Source organism: Macrotis lagotis, chromosome X (assembly GCF_037893015.1).
Source record: "Macrotis lagotis isolate mMagLag1 chromosome X, bilby.v1.9.chrom.fasta, whole genome shotgun sequence".
Lineage (NCBI taxonomy): Eukaryota > Metazoa > Chordata > Mammalia > Peramelemorphia > Peramelidae > Macrotis > Macrotis lagotis.
In genome coordinates this window covers 225,514,025-225,526,460 of record NC_133666.1, presented here as the reverse complement: position 1 = coordinate 225,526,460, position 12,436 = coordinate 225,514,025, and positions in this window count along the sequence as shown.

The following is a 12,436-nucleotide window of genomic DNA, read 5'->3' as shown; positions in this document are numbered from 1 at the left end:
CTTAGAAGGATATGATAGCTCTCTTTAATTGTTTGAAAGCCTGTCATGAGAAAAACTAGAATTTGCAGAAAGGCAGATTGAAACTCAATGCAAGGAAAAGTTTCTTAACAATTAGAGCTATGTATTCTCAGCAATATAATGATACAAGACAATTCCAAAGGACTTAGGATGAAAAATGCTATCCATCCCCAGAGAAAGAATTAATGGAGTCTGCATGTAGATCCAAGCATTTTTTTTAATTTTTCTTATTGTTGTTGGATTTTTTAAATGTGTTTTCTTTCACAACATGACAAACATGGGAAAAAATTACAGCTATCCAAAAGTGAATAGAGTTCCTTAAAAAGTCTTCAAGAGAATGACAATAATAATAATAAGTATTTGTAGAGTACCTCCTATATGCCAGATAGGCTGTTAAGTGTTTGACAAATATTATCTCATTTAATTCTCATAACAATCTATTATTACCCCCATTATACAGATAAGGAACCTAAACCAGACAGAGGTTGAGTGACTTGCCCAGGGTCACCCAGCTGAATGTGAATTCAAGTCTCCCTAACTCCAGACCCAGTTCTCTGTCCACTGCTGCATTTAGCTATGTATAAACCCACTCAATGATAAGGTCTTATCCCACTCTGAGTTTCTATGATGCAGAAAGAATTAAACAGTTAGAACTCTAAAGCCCAAATCTACCAGTTTTTTGTTTGATTTTTAACATGAAAGAGAATTTACAAGTCATCTAATTTAACCCTGTCATTTTACAAATAAAGAAAATTGGATTCCAGAGAAAATAAGAGAGTAGCTGAAGTTCTCATGGGTATAAGGAGCAGATCTAGGATTCAAATCCAAGTGTTCTGACTCCAAATCTACTTCCTAAGATTGTCACAACACAAAGGCCAGTATATTGTGGGAATAATACTGAATGAGTTTGGATCTCAAAACTTCAAGGAGAAAAACAATTTGAATATTATAAACCTATCTACCATTGTATTTGAGTTAGGTATAATCTTCAGAAATATGTGGATACACATGTCTAAAGGAATTTTTTTTAAATACCAGATCTAATGGAAAGGGTGATTGCCTTTGAACATTTAGAGTTTAAATAGCTAAATATTGGATTATTATTGGGAGAAAAGTAAAGGCCCAGCACCTAAGGGTGGAGAGATTGAAGGTCTTTTTTTCAAGATCTTTTTCAGGGTGAAAAGCAAATTTAGAATAAAGAAAGTATAGAAAAAAGGGGAATAAGAAGAGGTTATGGTCAGGAGAATATGTGTTTCTAATTAGGAAAATAGATTATTTAAGCATACTGAAGATATCTAATGTATGACCATTTCTATCCGTGGCTAAAATGGAGTGATGACAGTTAGGGAAGGTGATGAATTGGGATTTAAGGGAGCATCTAAGTGGACAGTAAAGTTCCCAAGAATAAGATGAAGAGCTGGGGAGGAAAGGAAGGTGGTAACTCAGGTATTGAACTACTTACAGGTTGCTATATTAAAATTATTTCAATAGGTGTGAAGATTTTAATTGGGTGGGCTTTGAAAAAGGTAACTGGAGATTCTAGAAATAATAGTAAGAAAAAGAAATATTCCAACTGCCCTTCTGGGCATATTGTGTTAGAGAAATGTGACTGGGTCAGTTAGGTCTCACTGAGGACTAATAAATAGAATATTCGAGAAAGAGCACCAAGATAGAAGAAAAATTGTTCCCTAGAGAAGAGAATTCCAAAGCACACAGTCATGTAATACAAGATCTTTGACAAAATCTTTCGGGAGACACCCTGTTTCTCGGAGATAAAGCCTGAGCTTGGTATAACAATAATCCTTTGTTTTTTGGATGACCTCGCCCTCTGGAAAAATGTATTGCTTTGACCAGCATCAGGTGTTCCCTGAGGGATTTTCCCCCTATTTCCCAGCCACCAGAGAGTCAACCTTCATCACATATCTGACATACTCACAATCCCTGTTCTTTGTACTCATCTGTCCATTACAGAACTCTGGTTCAGTACTTCTCAGAGTAATCATGATCCCCAAGAATTGAGATTATCCCCACAGGACCCAAGAATGTCTGTATTGTCGCAAGAAATGCCAACCATGAGAACTATCTCAAAATCTAAAAGTGATTGTTTTGGGTCAACCCCCCCACATACATATATGAGTGTGTGTGTGTGTGTGTGTGTGTGTGTGTGTGTATAAGTATGTAAGTGGTCCCAGCATTATCCTTCTTAAGAGAGGAAGCTTCTGCCTGCAGGTATCATTTTCTTCCCTCTGAAATTAATTAAACTCTGTTTCTGACCTAACTCTCTTTTCTCTAACCTGCCTTGTTTCGACTCAGGTCACCCACAGGTTAAAGGCCAGTTCCAGTCCAGTTAACATTTTTTACAAAGGAATATTTACTTCAAAATGCATAATCACAGACATACTGAATTGCTTTCCCAACTCATAGGAGATACATCTTCTTTTACCTAAACCATCTCAGACCCTGGGGAGAGAAAGTAGGCTAGGTTCTTATTTTAGCTTAGTTCCTGCAGAACACAGTCTCCATTCCAAATCCAAAACTACCAAGTTTGAGTCCTGAATACCCTTGCTTCTTAGGGCTTTCATGTTGGACTGGCTCATTGCATTACCCCACTTGGAATCCTGGCACCGGGTCACCCTGGCTTAAATTTCCAGATCCTATAAAGATCCCCTCTGGAACTCGAATTTTAGAACAACATAGAACACAAATAAATACCCTAAACCCATTTCTCAATGCTTGAGTAAAAGAGAAGTAGTAGAAGAAGGCAAATCCTCCCCATCATACTGGCTCAGATCATAACATCCACACTAGGCACAAGTAGCAGTTGGCAAAATGATAGTGGTAAATGACTCAGTTTTCTTACTTTTAAAGACTAATTAAAGACTAATACATGATAAGGGACCCAGTGACCTGTATATTAGACAAACTTGGCATGTTCAAAAAGGTCATTCATGGTCATTGCCATATTAGAACTGGGTGACCATAGCAATCCAGATTATAGCCAAATTGAAATGGGACATGATGGGATTACAACCGAAGGGGAATAGGAAGGAAAAACAAGTGGAGAGGGCTGGGTACAAATTTCACCTAAATGGCCAGTAATCAATAAATATAAAAAGGAAAAAGAGAAATAAAGAAAACCCTAGAATAGAGGGGGAGCAGATGAATTTAGAAATTTGGGATCTAAGGGTGTTATATAGAGAGAGAGGTGGACTGGGCTTTGGTCTACTCCTTCATCTGAGTACTACTAGAAGAGAGGTGGAGAGATAACCTATGGGGCTAGTGATTCTGCTGGATTGTAAAGAGCAGTGATTAGAGGTTGGGCTGAGTCCAAACTAGAAGCTGGACCTAGAAGTTTTGGATGTTCCTATTGTTCCACATCTGGAAAAGAACAACGCCTATCAAAACTTAAATAGAATTCTTTTGTGGTTATCCCTTTACTGTATAATATCAGATCTGCAGGCTTTAACTTGCCAATATACCTTATGGGAAAAATCCTTTCCAGAATCATGGCATAGGCAGCTAGGATCTTGGACTTGGAGTAGGAATGATTAAAATACCATCTCAGACACTTAACTTTATTATCTCAGGAAAGTCATCCTTTCTGTTTTTCACTTTTCTTGAATGAGATAGGAGAATCATAGTCCACGTGCTCATGCTCCCAGGTCTGAATGATGGGATATGAAAGAAAATCAAAGAAGGAAACAAGAGTGAAGCAAAGGGAACACTAGGAAGTGAGTATGGGTGAGGATGAAAACTGTAGAAATAGAAGTAAACAGACCAGGATCACCTAATTCCTCTCCTCATTACTCTTTCCTGAAATTTTCTATCATGGCCCAGAAATCTCTTCATCCTAGAAGTATGGTATATTCCAGCCCTAGACTTCAATTCCTGGAAGTACCCTTTGCCCTTGTAACCTCTCCCTCTTATTCGATGATTCCTCATAGAACTTTTAAGGAGAACACCCAGGCAAATCAGGTCTTATTCCTCTTGTAGGCTGCACAACAGACTTTCCATACCCATCCTCTCAGTCTCTCACTCCTGTTGAATACCTCCTTTATCACATCTTCATTTTCAGGTTCTTATTGCGGGTTATCATCCCTCATTATAATGCAAGCTCCTTGAGAGCAGGGACTGTCTATATTTATGCCTATATTTGTAGCCCACTGTTTATCACAATGATTGGCACATAGTGGGTAGATGGGGTGTTCAAGGAAGACACTAGAGATGTGAGGATTTGCTGAGCCCTTATGAAGGCTATTCATTCATTTTTCATGGCACTCAACTCTTACTTTTGGCTCCAAGAAGCTATAGCATGCACAGCACATCCTTGTAAACCATTTCAGTAGACAGACTAAATCAGGTTGAGGGTAAGCGACTTTGGTTGCTTGCACCCATGGGTAAGTTAGGAGGATATCTATCTCAAGTGTGTGAAGACTTCCTCTAATAGAATGAATAGATGAGAACAATTTGTTTCAACAGTAATTAATTAACCTATGTCTGCCTTAGTTTCCTTAAATCTGTAAATGGAGCTGATAACAAAGTTAAGGTAAAAATCAAGTGAGATTAATATAAAGTATTATTTAGCATAGTGTCATGCTTATAGTTGCTACTAAATAAAGTTTTTTATTCCAAAAAATCCTCTTTTCCAAGAACTAATTCTTTGTTTTTGTCTTTTTGTTTTCTCTGCTATTTTCAACATTTTACTTTTTGTTTGCTTTGATAGTTTGCTGATTTTCAAGATTTTGTTTTATTTGCATGTGCAATTCATTGTTCTCTTTCTAATCTGTTTTCAAAGATATGTAATTTTCCCTTTGCTATTCTCTACTACAGCTCTTAAATCTTGGTGTGCTGTCTCATTGTTCACATTTTCACTAATACTTATTTATAGTTTGTATGAGTTGTTCTTTGATTCATTCAGTATTAAAGATGGCATTATTTAGTCTCTTTAAATTTGTATCCTTTGTTAATACTCCCATATTGCTCATAATTTCCTTGCATTATAGCCTATAAAGAACTATTCACTATTCTGTCTATATTTATTTTTAGTTCTTTATGGTCTAATAATAGATGTTTATTTTTATCACAGTAATAGGTAATAATTAAAATGGTTATAATCCCTAATTTTTCCATTCAATAATCATCAAAGTTTGAACATTTTATTCAGATATTAATTTATTCTTTTTTATTTTTCTGTTGAATTTATGTACATCATCTAGAAGTATATTGGAGCCACCTATAATTATTCTCTTAAGCAATTCAATATCATACCATTCGGTACACATATATTTTTGCAATTATAATGGTGACCTTAATCATAAAGTATTTTCTTAATTTGACTCTGTTAACTATCTGATCTTACTATTGCTTTATATGACATCATAATTATTTCTCCAATTGTTTTATATACCTGAGGCTTAATGATATACCAATCCCTCATTTAATGGTACATGGATCTCTAAAGAGTCAGTGGGTCATAATAGAATTATGAGACATTGGTAGAGGGAGTTTCAGTGGAAGTTTCCAACACCAGTGAAATAAAAGGTCCCAACCAAAATAATCTTTCTGTTTTTAATGTATTTCTTTTACATGGCATATTATTGAGTTTTCTAATCCATTCCACCTCCACCTTCATTTAATAGATGAGTTCATCCTATTTACCTTGACTATTATTGCTCATTTAACTTTTACCTCCAATCTATATTATCATAACAACAATGCAAGTTAACATCAGTGGAGTAAGTAACTGACAGCTAAGCATTTTACAGTTATTATCTCATTTGATCCTCCTAAGAAACCTGGGAGATAGATGCTGTTATTATCCTCATTTAACAAATTGGTAAACTGAAGCAAACAGAGGTTAAGTGACTTGTACAGGGTCATAAAGACAATAAGTGAATGTGACTGGATTTCCTGACTTCAGGTCCTAAATTTTATCCATCGTGCCCCCTAACTGCATTCTCCCATTTATAATATTTCTTCCTCCTTACTTTTGGAGAGGACAAAAAAGATCAATACTAAAATCCATCATTGTGTTGTTTATAGCAATTCAGTTCCCAACATAGAAATCACTGACTATGGTATGAGATTGAATAGTTAATATAATAACTATCTAATTATATTAATGAATAACTATCCAACTATATTAAGGAATAGGAATATTTAAAGAACTTTGCCCCCAATCTTTTTTTTTTTGTTTTGAACCTACTAAGGTTCCCCATTAATGCAGGAAGACATGACCAAAGGTTCACAAAAAGGAAAGGAAAGGCTGTAAAATAGCTTCTCCATTGGAGTACTTATACCAATAAAATCACAGACCTGTCTATAAGTGCCTCCAGGAGCAATCACTCTTTAAGGAATTATCAGCTAATATTTCATTTATCAGTTTAATGTCTTAGCAATGGCAAATTGATAGCCCACTGAGATTAACATTGGGCCATTGGATAGGCACCTTTACAAAGGAAAAAGGAGCACTGAAAAGACTGGTTAGAAGATGCTAAAGAAAAACTCAGGGGCAGCTAGGTGGCACAGTGGATAAAGCACCGGCCCTGGAATCAGGAGTACCTGGGTTCAAATCCGATCTCAGACACTTAATAATTACCTAGCTGTGTGGCCTTGGACAAGCCACATAACCCCATTTGCTTTGCAAAAACCTAAAAATAAAAATTCATTATTTATATGTCTTCTTCCAAGGTCAGTCATTGCTGTGCTGCTAACAATCATCTCCAATGCCATATCTGACACAAAAGTCCTTGATCTACAAATACTCCCCAGTACCATCCTGAGTTATAACTGATTAGTGCTAAAGTTTGAGGACACATTATCACACCATGTGGAGCTAGTTGGGAAGAATTTAGTTGAATTAATGATTATTAGTAATTTTATAAAAAACTTTGAATCATCTTCCATACATTTTCCGCAAATTGCCAATGTAATTTATATATAAAATATTTAGGTATAATCATTTTTCTATGTCAACTCTTGTGAGAGATCTTTAAAGAAAAGAGTAGACTATTATCATTTCAGGATAGTTTAAGTTCAGAACTGCCTGGGGGAAAGGGGATGAACTAGATGGTCTTTCAAAGTCCATTCCAGGGACATGATTTTATGATCCTATGACAGATAGAAGGAGAAACTGAAGCAAAATTAAATAACTTTCCTCCAGAGAGAGAAAGAGTGAGAGAAAAATGAAGAAAGGAGGAAAGGAAGAAAGCAATAAAGAGAGAATAGAGAAAAAGAACAAAAGAAATAAAGAAAAAAGAAGAAAGGATAAAAAGAAAGAAGGGAGGAAGGAAGGAAGGAAAGAAGAAATGAATGAAGGATGGAATGAAACAAGGAAGGAAGGGAGGGAGGAAGAGAGGAAGAGAGGAAGGGACAAAGGGAAGAAGGAAGAAATCACCTAAGTGGTAAGAAATCTAAGTCTCACTCTGACTGTACCTCAGGTCGTGGGGTCTCATTTTCCTCTACAAAATTTAGACATTCAACTGGATGATTTTTAGAGTTTCTAGGGTCTCAGATAATCTAAATTTACAAGTCCCACAAGAAATTTGAGAATGAGAAATTTGGGGTTGCTATGCTTATTCTCATCTAATATTTTGAATATCTACACTCAATTGAATATAAAGTCATCCCTAAAATACCTACTTTTGAGGGAAGAAAGACCATCAGGAGTTAGTGTTTAATAGCATTTGTCAGTGTTCCAAAAACGGTAAGCAAAATGTTAAAGGCATATTTGAAAGATTAGTGACTGGGATTTTTTTTTTTCTTTGAGCCACAGACAAAATTCCAGTCCTGAGCAGCCTTCATTTTTCTAGTGACAATCTAGCTTAAAATCCATTTCTCTTTTGTATCTTACCCTCGGTAATGTTCACACTTGGTAGTTCAGGGCACAGTAAATATTGATACAGCGACTTCCGACAAGTTTGATTCACCTGGGCAGGCCTGAAAGCCCGTGGACATTAGCAACCTCCTTTCACATTGGCTGGTCATTTGCATCTAGCTGTTTGGGGCTGCACTGACATTAAAATTGCTGCACATATTGTTTCCATCTCCTCCCATTTGCTGAATGTTTGAAGACAAAAAAATGTTATTGACTCTGGGGAGGGTGTGCAGCAAGCACACACACCCACAGACAAAGTCTCGACTTGTCAACAGCTTTGGTGAAGCAGAATAAAAATGATAATTAGAAACATGTGTCCCCAGCAAAGAGGCCCAGAAACTAAAAGGTCATCTTTTTCCAAATGACCTAATTAGAAAAGCCTGGAGTGCTGGCTACAGTATAATGGTTTTACACAGCTTTTAACTCAGACTTCCTGTTTTAAAACAGTGCAATTTAGGGCTCCTACAGCAACTATGAATTGTCACTTAATGCCAACAGAATTAAGCCTCCCAACAACACCTGCCTCCAGCAATCTCGGCATTGTTAGATCCGTCAACCGAGGAGTGCTGATTTATCATCCCCGAATGGCCATTGAGAACCCAGTGCCAGGAAGGCTGCCAAGTGGAAGACAAGGATTTCATGTAAAAGAGGGCCCGCATGGTACTTTACATTAATGCCAATTGAAATAGGCATGAATAGACCAAAGGGAAAAGCATTTGTTCTGAATCAGACTATCTGTGAATGCTTCTTAGATTCCTTTCTCTGGCCTCAGAGCTGGCGTTTTAATGCTGAATAAATTTAATTGCCCAGAGACAACAGACGCACACTAGTTGATGATGCCACTTGGTGGAAACTCAAACAGACACCCAAATAGGATCGTAGTGTTAAAGAGAGATGCCTCTGTTGGAGCTGTATTTAATTCCTCTCATCTTTACTCGGCATGCTCTGTTATCTTATTGAGGATTCAGTTCACTCAGTTCAGTCTGGTTCTCTGCCTCAGTTTTCCCATTTGTAAATAAGACAGAGCAGAAGAACATTGAGTCTAGAATCCTAAGACCTGAACCTGACTCCAAGCTCTTCCATTTACTTTTGTGATCTTAGTTGTATCTTAGCCATCTCTCTGGACTGGAGTGTTTTCATGTGTAGGATCAAAAAATAATATCTCTGGGGCTAGAAGGGACCATAAAGGCTATCAAGAACAACCCCTTCTATTCACAAATGAGGAAATTTGGGTACAGAGAGATTAAAGAACTTCTCTAAGGTTACACAGGATGGAATTTGAATCCAAGTTCTTTCACTCAAAAAACTATGCCTTTTACACTAACTTTAGTTGTTGTTGTTTAGTCATTTTCAGTTCTGTCGAACATTTAATGACCCCATTTGAAGTTTTCTTGGCAAAGATACTATAGCTGACCATTTCCTTCTCCAGATCATTTTACATAAAAGGAAACTGAGGCAAACAGGATTAAGTGACTTGTCCAGGGTCTCACAGTTTAGTATCTGAGGCCAGATCTGAAATCAGATAGATGAGTCTTCCTGAATGCCAGGCCTTACACTCTCTCCACAGCAGCCCCTTTCCCCTAACTAGCTGATCTCTTAAGATGTCTTCCAGCTCTAAAATTTATTTAAAAAAATATTTTAGAGGTAGAATGCTGATCTAATGCTTTAAAGTCAGAGACTGGCATGGTAACAGGTGGGAAATTATCTCCTAGAACACCAGAGCCTTTTTCTTTTTTCTGACCTCTCTGATATCTCTGTAGTCATTCACATGTTTTTTTGAAGGCAAAAGTACTTTTATACAGGGATCAGATTCAATTATAAAAGACAGAAAAAATATTAACTTATAAGTTCCAGGAAGACATATAACATCCAAATTAATCTTAAATCTCTCCCAAGTCCTATCATAATGTTCTGCTTATTCAAGATGCATAACAACTATTGGTTGAATTTGATTTTGATATAACCACAGGGGTATTTATTTAGAAGATTTTGTTGAATTAATTTCTTCTCATGTCAATTATTGTTAGTTTTTTCATTCTTATTTGTGGTGTGAGTCAGTGGAAAGTTCATCAAATTCATATTGTCGAAACAGATTGCAGAAACTGAGTCATACATATTCAGACATAGCAATGAAAGTATGCAGCAATGAGGCCATTACAAATAAATAATGTCTATGAGAAATGAAAATTCACATTAATTATTGACTCATTGAGTAATAAAAATTCCCATTTTGACCAAGCTAGTAAAGCTGAGCTCCTCAAAAGTATAGTTTCTAAAATTCACTTATTTTGGTGGTAACCCCTAGCTATGCACATGACCAACAGGCAGGTAATTTTTGTCTTATAATCCTGAAATCATCTGAAAATTCAGTCAAAAATGAAGGTAGCTGGTAAGGAAGGTGAGTGATGGTAGAGATGGGATTAAGAGGACCAGTTTTGTAGTATATTTCCAAACTACTTTGAAATAATATGATGAAACTGATGCAGAGCTTATTTTATTTGTCTTTCCCTTTTTCTTTAAGGAGTCTTTAGCCATGATTTGCTTCTATGTCCAGTCTATGTGTTAGGAACTAAGGATACAAGTTCAATGAATAAAACAATTTCTACCCTCAAGGAGTATGCATTCTAATGAAGTGATTTGTCTTTTTCTTCCCCAGTGCAAATCACACTGCTAGTATCTGAGGCTGGATTTGAACTTGAGTTTTCCTACTCCAGGTTCAGTGTTCTATCCACTGATCCTTCTAGCTAATCTGTAATCTAATGGGAGTGGCAAATAGCACATATATATGTATATATATGTGTGTATATATATATATATATATATATATACTGCATAAATATCAATTTAATAAAAAAAAGAGGAGGAAGTTTCAGAGGAAGGCCCTGATTGAGCTCCCCAATAAAATAAGAAGAGAACTACATAGGATAGAGGTAAGGGGGAAGAGTATACAAGGCAGGTAGGACAGTTGATGTAAAGGCATAGATTTAGAAAATGGAAATCCCATTCGAGGAAAAGAGAGGCTAGGCTGAATCAGAGTGTGATGGTAATATCCAACAAGACTGGGAAGATCACTTGTGCAAGGAATTTTAAAATAACATGGAAAAATCTATGCATGTGTGTGTGTGTGTGTATGTGTGTGTATACACACACAGATAGTTGATTCTCTACATTCACTGTATTTATTTTCTAACACAGTCACTATAAACATTGAATCAGAAAACAGTGAGCAATGGTGCAATTCAACTACTGGAAGAATAAAGGGTTGGGTACCTGCAAGCCTCTCATCACATTTACTTTAGCACTTTTCGTAATAGCCTCACATAAAGATCAGTTAACTTCGTTTCTTTTTTTCTGGATGTACAATACTGCTAATTCATTAACATTGAATTCGTGACCATTGAATACATTAACCACAACACTGTGTGATGATCAACTATGATAGACTTAGCTCTTCTCAGCAATACAAGGATCAAAGACATTTTAAGAGACTCATGATAGAAAATGCCATTCATATCCAGAGAAAGAACTATGGAGTCTGAATGCAGAGAGTTTGCAGAAGCAAACTATTTTCAATTTGTATATCCTCATGGCTTTTTCCTCCTTTTGTTCTAATTCTTTCAAAACATGAGCAATATAAAAATGTTTAACATGATTTTACATGTATAAACAATATCAGACTACTTACTGTCTTGGAGAGAGAGGGGAAGGAAAACAAAAAAGGGAGAAAAATTTGGAAATTGAATTCTTATGAAATGAATGTTGAAAACTTTTGCCACATATAATTGGGGAAAATAGTATTAAGTGAAAAAAATGAACTCATGGACAAAAGAATTATAACTCAGGCTTGAACAAAGCTTATTTTCTCAACTTCTTGTGCTTAGGAACACTAGAAAGACAGCACTTCAACACTGTGCTGAAATGCCATTTTGGTACCAAAAAATGTGCCACTAATTTACTGCAAAAAGGACACTTGTTTACAGTATGAGAGCTGAAACTAGTAGAGCATCACCTTGTTTGACCATGTTCCAATTCACCTGGAACCTTGTATGTATCTAGTGACTCAAATTTTTAAGTACTTTGCACATAACCATGAATGGTCATGAAAACATAAAGAATAGTCATTTTGGAGGAGTTTGGGTTGAAACAACACATGACATGCCGAAATAGACAAAAAAAAAAGATTTCCTGACTTCTTTCTTTCTTTCTTAATTTGCATTTCTTATTTAAGAATATTCTTTTATTTGTTTGTTAATAGTTCTGAATTCCTCTTTGAAGAGCTAAATACATCTTTTAACCACTTATTTCTTAAGAAATGGAATTCAATCCTAAAATATCTTACATAGCAGATCCTTATCAGATATATTTGACACAAAGTCAGCCATTTTCCTTCCTATTGCATCAATTTTCTGAGCTAACTTCTTTAAGAGACTGGGAGAAGTAGGGTTGTATGTGATTGTTTTCAAAATAGTTTTGATCGACCTTATTTGGGTTTGATGAGTCCATATCTATGTTTTTCATTTTAAGAATGTGCTCTCCCAGTGT